Source organism: Haliotis asinina, chromosome 10 (assembly GCF_037392515.1).
Source record: "Haliotis asinina isolate JCU_RB_2024 chromosome 10, JCU_Hal_asi_v2, whole genome shotgun sequence".
Lineage (NCBI taxonomy): Eukaryota > Metazoa > Mollusca > Gastropoda > Lepetellida > Haliotidae > Haliotis > Haliotis asinina.
Genome location: NC_090289.1, coordinates 35,228,770 through 35,236,476, shown reverse-complemented (window position 1 = coordinate 35,236,476; position 7,707 = coordinate 35,228,770). Strand labels below are relative to the sequence as shown.

Sequence of the window (7,707 nt, the reverse complement as noted above, 5' to 3'; positions counted from 1 at the left end):
CCTCAAAGTTGCCGATGCGGATATCTGCCCATCAGATGTTGTGAGGAATCTTGGCGTTCACATTGATTCTTCTTTGACGTTCAATGCCCATGTCAACCAAGTGAGCAAAGTATGCTTCTTCCATCTCCGGTCGATCAGCAACATTCGCCAGTACTTGACTTCTGCAGCAACTCAAGCCCTGGTTCGAGCTCTGGTAACATCCAGGCTCGACTATTGCAACAGTGTTCTTTCTGGCATTAACTCCAATCTGGCTGTTAAACTGCAGAGGATACAAAACACCTCTGCCCGCATTATCAGTAGAACTTCCAAATGTGCCCACATCACTCCTATCCTGAAAGAACTCCACTGGCTACCAGTCAAAGCAAGAATTGACTTCAAAATACTCTGCCTGACATATAAATGTCTTCGTGGCTTGGCCCCTTCCTACCTGTCTAACCTGCTTCACCCATATGTACCAGCCCGCACCCTCCGTTCCAACTCTCAGAATATTCTTGTGATACCCACCTACAGACTGAAATCTTTCGGACACCGCAGCTTCTCCTACACAGCACCAGTCCTCTGGAATGCTCTTCCATGTGATATCAAAGACTCTAAAAGTTTTGACAGTTTCAAAGCAAAACTGAAAACCCACCTTTTCTCAGTATACTTCACATAATTTAACCCATCTTCATCTTTGTACATATTTCTGTTTATTTCTGTAGCGCTTTGAGCATACCTAAGGGCGTGGAAAAGGCGCATTATAAATGTGCATTATTATTATTATTATTATTATAAAGACTTGCCAGCCCATTTCATACATATTCCTTCATCTTCACCCCCACGATCCACCAGTCAAACCAATAACCTGAAACAGTAAAATATAACAAATCACACGTAAAGCACATTACATGATACACATAATATAAACTTAAAGATGCACGGTCTTGTTGCACAAGCGAGAGAACGAATTTAAATTCACCAACCCTATATATACCCTTAATCAGCGCCACCTGGCGGAACAGCCAATCACGTGGCTATAGTTACACACCGCTAGGAGAAAGCAATTTCCCACTAATTCATACTTCAAACGTTGGAAATTTCATTTCTCCTAACCCCTTCGTTCCACAACATCACAACACAACGCAGTTTACTGGAATACGCTTGTGGCTGGTGAGATATGCAAAGAAAGTCATAGGCCTAGGGAAAGTGAAACTTTCATCCTTTGCTCCAAACTATCTTTAATATACCCGTCTTTAGCTTTTTCACTTCTCCATCGTCCAGGACGTTTAAACATTCGATCTGGCAATCCGTTATTTGCAGCCGCTGTTGCTCCACCACTACGCAAGCTATGCAAACCAAACTGTTTTATGTTATCAACATAAGGACGTAAAGCATCAATGAATATCTCTCTTAGTCTTGTATATGATAAAGGAACATTTCCTTTCCTGAGAATATACCCAGAAGCACATTTCGTCACACCTCTGAATATGTACTGATCAGAATCAGAATCAATAGCAGCCATATCAAGATAACGCTCTAGACAAGCTACTGGACAAAGTTTGGTGTGTGTGCGACCTATAACAACCCATGCACCATCTCTATAAATATCTGTCTTTGATTTTTCAATGAAAACAAAGATATGAGATTGACAAAATACAAGATCAGAACGTGATACATACAATAACTCAGCTGAACGCACAAATCCTGCATATGCCAATAAACACATAGAAAGCAATCTAATCTCTGGTAATCCAGCTCCTTGTATTTTATCATCATACATACGTTCCAGAATAGATACCGTAATAGGTTCTTTCTTAATTACAACTTTAGCCAGCTTTCTCTTAGCTCCTTCCAAGACATTCTTGACTAGACCATTCTCAGTGGGACTCACAAACCCTAAACTTGAATGCGCATAACGCAGGCTATAAAAAGCTATCACCACAGATGAAAAACTTTCACTTTGTTGCATTACTGATACAAGATATAGTGCACAATGCAAAGGCGATACAGGTAAATCACAAGAAATCTCATTACATATCGCCCACCTTATCCAGGCAGAAAACCCATACTGATACTTTCTGTTTGTCGAATCGGCTCTAGCTCCAGACAACACCGATGGGATGTCATCAGCCAATGCTCTAACATTTTCTGGGAGATCACTCAGCTCGTTTCTGTATACATGCTGGAAAACCTCTGTAAACACATAGAGCGTAAATTAACGAAAGTCAATAAACAGAGCGAGCATATTAAAATCTAAATCTTTCTCGCCGAACAAACCGCCTTGTATCCTAGAGGCAGTGTACGCGTCCTTATCGGTTGGAAGGTACATCCAATCTTTGATCTGTGAAATGAACACGTTTTCAGTACATATCAACGGCCAGAAACATGCAGAAGGCCATTCTGGAACCACTAAAGTACCAGTTGCACAACATTCCTTCAAATGCTTGATAACTCTTGGAATCAAACCTATAGGCGGGACGATCCAACTCATAGTTCCTTTCCAGTTGACAGTGAAGCAGTCTACAGCTTGACTTCCAGGATTGCTGAACTTAGAATTGAAACGCTCCAATTTCTTATTGTAGTACGACGCAAATCTATCCACATGGTGAGGTCCCCAAATGGCATCTACTTTATGAAAAACCTCCTGAGAAACACCCCAGTCATCACAATCAGGCAGCCGACTAAGAAAATCAGCTATTTGATTAGCACAACGGGGAATCCACTGAACTTCTAACTCAACACAATACTTCAGACACAAATCGAAAATCCTCAGAGCAATGGACTGTAGATATTGCTTCATACTCCCTTTTGTTATAATGTTAACAACATTCTGATTATCAGTGAACCACTTAACTCGTTGATGAGTCAACTTTGAAATCAAACTTTCAAACACAAGTTGTACAGCTTTAAGTTCTCTCCAAGTTGAACTGAGCTTAGCCTCTTCACTTGACCAGTGACCACAACTAGGTACACAATCTACGTTGACAATATACCCTGCAAATCCAACGTCACTCGCATCTGAATACACAACAGTTGTAGCAGTAGCTGATTGTACAAGTGTTCTAGAATCATATTTTTCTATGTTCTCATGCCAGAATTTCAAATGATTAATAGCCATATCGGACAAAACAATCTTGCTATACCATGATCTTGCCTTAAGAATGTCTATACTGATCGATCGTGTCATAAGTTGCGACACCGGACCCACAACTAACTTCATGGCAATGACTTGACCAACAACAGATGCAACCGACCTTACACAGACTGGCTTATGAATACAATGAAGCAAAGTATCAATCGCAAGTTTAACCTTGTCAATCTTGCCTTTTGGGACATAAATAGTCATCGAACTAGTGTCAATACCAAATCCTAACCATTCCATATTCTTTGAAGGGACCCACAGAGATTTCTCAACTTTAGGTACAAAACCAGATAAGAGGAGATCATTCTTAATTTCCAGACCTGCTGAAAATGTCATCCGTGATGAGGATCCAGGCAGGATACCATCATCCAAAAATGTGACTATTTTGTGCCCATCTGACCTCCACTTTTTAACCAGCTGTCTAGTCACTTTCGTAAAGATATAAGGTGCCGACGTGAGTCCAAAGGGTAAAACCATGAACTTATAGAAGCATATTTTACCATACTTGTCTGGCCACGCAAAACCAAGATAATCTGTATGCGCCGGATAAATGTCAATATGGTGATAGGCCGAATGGATGTTAAATTTTATAACCCAGTCATCTTTTTCAATATAGCACAGAGCACTTTTCCAATCTTCATATTTCACCGTTCGTTTGAAAATAAATGCATTCACTCTGGACAAATCAAGGATTAGTCGCTTTTTACTCGAGGATTGAACAGAGACTGTTAATGGATTCACTACAGTAGGTGGTTCATGACAGGTCACGATCAACTGTTTCATCATCAGCTCTTCAATGGCCTGCGTGACAAAAACAGTGTGTTTGATAGCCGACTTGTTATTAGGTATAAACATAGAAGGAGGTGTAGATATAAATGGAATTTTATATCCGAAAGCAATCAAATCAATAACAAATTGTGACGCATCGATTTGACGCCAAAAACTCAAACTCTGAGCCTGCCTTTGACAATTATATCTGCTATACCTTGTTCGTACTCATGATAGTTGTCAGTTAGTTTGTAAAAATTGGCCTCAACATCAAAACAATGAGAATACTTAACTGACAAATCTTGACTACTTCTTGCCTGGGGTTGAGACTCCGGCTGTGACCCCCGAGACTTGTGGTGTAGTGACGTTGTACGGACAGTCTCGTCGGTAGTGCGAAAACTCTCCGCAGGCGAAGCATGAACCTGACCTTTGACTTTTTGCACGAAAAAGATGAGCAGGCTGGCTAGGCTGAAGAGCAGGAACAGGTTGCACAGCAAACGGAACGGGCCGAGTGACCGTCGACGAGCGGCGAGCTGACCTAGATGAAGAGTACGGTGATTGACGTGCACGCTTCTGACGAAGTTTCCTGACTGCCTTGTTCTCAGCCGAAGTAATCCTTTTGTCATCGTCAGAATCATTAGCGAGATCATTCGCAACATAATTTCTCACCGTTTCCCAGCCTCCTTCACTAGAATCCGCAATTTTAATGTGCTTATTTCTCTTCTGTACACTTTCTATTGCCGACGTCAGAACCGTTCCGCTGATTCTGAACCGCCAAAAGGGCTGAATGCAGAAAGTCTAATGTCTCACTGTTGAAATTATATTGTATCTTATTCCCCTCCCTCGACCACGTATAATCCTTCTCGGCTTTGAGTTTCTTCAAATCAGAAGAAGCTTGACAGAACTCATGTCTCAAGGCACCAATTTGTGAGTTAAAGGATTCTTCCAGTTCGTCTTTATTAGCATTCAGCTGTTTCAAGATGGCGTCCAATTTGGCGTTTGTGTCCATTATAAAGATGCACGGTCTTGTTGCACAAGCGAGAGAACGAATTTAAATTCACCAACCCTATATATACCCTTAATCAGCGCCACCTGGCGGAACAGCCAATCACGTGGCTATAGTTACACACCGCTAGGAGAAAGCAATTTCCCACTAATTCATACTTCAAACGTTGGAAATTTCATTTCTCCTAACCCCTTCGTTCCACAACATCACAACACAACGCAGTTTACTGGAATACGCTTGTGGCTGGTGAGATATGCAAAGAAAGTCATAGGCCTAGGGAAAGTGAAACTTTCATCCTTTGCTCCAAACTATCTTTAATATACCCGTCTTTAGCTTTTTCACTTCTCCATCGTCCAGGACGTTTAAACATTCGATCTGGCAATCCGTTATTTGCAGCCGCTGTTGCTCCACCACTACGCAAGCTATGCAAACCAAACTGTTTTATGTTATCAACATAAGGACGTAAAGCATCAATGAATATCTCTCTTAGTCTTGTATATGATAAAGGAACATTTCCTTTCCTGAGAATATACCCAGAAGCACATTTCGTCACACCTCTGAATATGTACTGATCAGAATCAGAATCAATAGCAGCCATATCAAGATAACGCTCTAGACAAGCTACTGGACAAAGTTTGGTGTGTGTGCGACCTATAACAACCCATGCACCATCTCTATAAATATCTGTCTTTGATTTTTCAATGAAAACAAAGATATGAGATTGACAAAATACAAGATCAGAACGTGATACATACAATAACTCAGCTGAACGCACAAATCCTGCATATGCCAATAAACACATAGAAAGCAATCTAATCTCTGGTAATCCAGCTCCTTGTATTTTATCATCATACATACGTTCCAGAATAGATACCGTAATAGGTTCTTTCTTAATTACAACTTTAGCCAGCTTTCTCTTAGCTCCTTCCAAGACATTCTTGACTAGACCATTCTCAGTGGGACTCACAAACCCTAAACTTGAATGCGCATAACGCAGGCTATAAAAAGCTATCACCACAGATGAAAAACTTTCACTTTGTTGCATTACTGATACAAGATATAGTGCACAATGCAAAGGCGATACAGGTAAATCACAAGAAATCTCATTACATATCGCCCACCTTATCCAGGCAGAAAACCCATACTGATACTTTCTGTTTGTCGAATCGGCTCTAGCTCCAGACAACACCGATGGGATGTCATCAGCCAATGCTCTAACATTTTCTGGGAGATCACTCAGCTCGTTTCTGTATACATGCTGGAAAACCTCTGTAAACACATAGAGCGTAAATTAACGAAAGTCAATAAACAGAGCGAGCATATTAAAATCTAAATCTTTCTCGCCGAACAAACCGCCTTGTATCCTAGAGGCAGTGTACGCGTCCTTATCGGTTGGAAGGTACATCCAATCTTTGATCTGTGAAATGAACACGTTTTCAGTACATATCAACGGCCAGAAACATGCAGAAGGCCATTCTGGAACCACTAAAGTACCAGCTGCACAACATTCCTTCAAATGCTTGATAACTCTTGGAATCAAACCTATAGGCGGGACGATCCAACTCATAGTTCCTTTCCAGTTGACAGTGAAGCAGTCTACAGCTTGACTTCCAGGATTGCTGAACTTAGAATTGAAACGCTCCAATTTCTTATTGTAGTACGACGCAAATCTATCCACATGGTGAGGTCCCCAAATGGCATCTACTTTATGAAAAACCTCCTGAGAAACACCCCAGTCATCACAATCAGGCAGCCGACTAAGAAAATCAGCTATTTGATTAGCACAACGGGGAATCCACTGAACTTCTAACTCAACACAATACTTCAGACACAAATCGAAAATCCTCAGAGCAATGGACTGTAGATATTGCTTCATACTCCCTTTTGTTATAATGTTAACAACATTCTGATTATCAGTGAACCACTTAACTCGTTGATGAGTCAACTTTGAAATCAAACTTTCAAACACAAGTTGTACAGCTTTAAGTTCTCTCCAAGTTGAACTGAGCTTAGCCTCTTCACTTGACCAGTGACCACAACTAGGTACACAATCTACGTTGACAATATACCCTGCAAATCCAACGTCACTCGCATCTGAATACACAACAGTTGTAGCAGTAGCTGATTGTACAAGTGTTCTAGAATCATATTTTTCTATGTTCTCATGCCAGAATTTCAAATGATTAATAGCCATATCGGACAAAACAATCTTGCTATACCATGATCTTGCCTTAAGAATGTCTATACTGATCGATCGTGTCATAAGTTGCGACACCGGACCCACAACTAACTTCATGGCAATGACTTGACCAACAACAGATGCAACCGACCTTACACAGACTGGCTTATGAATACAATGAAGCAAAGTATCAATCGCAAGTTTAACCTTGTCAATCTTGCCTTTTGGGACATAAATAGTCATCGAACTAGTGTCAATACCAAATCCTAACCATTCCATATTCTTTGAAGGGACCCACAGAGATTTCTCAACTTTAGGTACAAAACCAGATAAGAGGAGATCATTCTTAATTTCCAGACCTGCTGAAAATGTCATCCGTGATGAGGATCCAGGCAGGATACCATCATCCAAAAATGTGACTATTTTGTGCCCATCTGACCTCCACTTTTTAACCAGCTGTCTAGTCACTTTCGTAAAGATATAAGGTGCCGACGTGAGTCCAAAGGGTAAAACCATGAACTTATAGAAGCATATTTTACCATACTTGTCTGGCCACGCAAAACCAAGATAATCTGTATGCGCCGGATAAATGTCAATATGGTGATAGGCCGAATGGATGTTAAATTTTATAAC

General features: G+C 40.8%; 2 pseudogenes; both read right to left on the bottom strand.

Annotated features, from left to right (window-relative positions):
* Positions 1-1,168: 1,168 nt before the first annotated feature.
* Positions 1,169-3,325, bottom strand: LOC137297878 (uncharacterized; annotated as a pseudogene).
* Positions 3,326-5,160: 1,835 nt separating this feature from the next.
* LOC137254686 (uncharacterized) lies at positions 5,161-7,317 on the bottom strand (annotated as a pseudogene).
* Between the last annotated feature and the right edge of the window lie 390 nt (positions 7,318-7,707).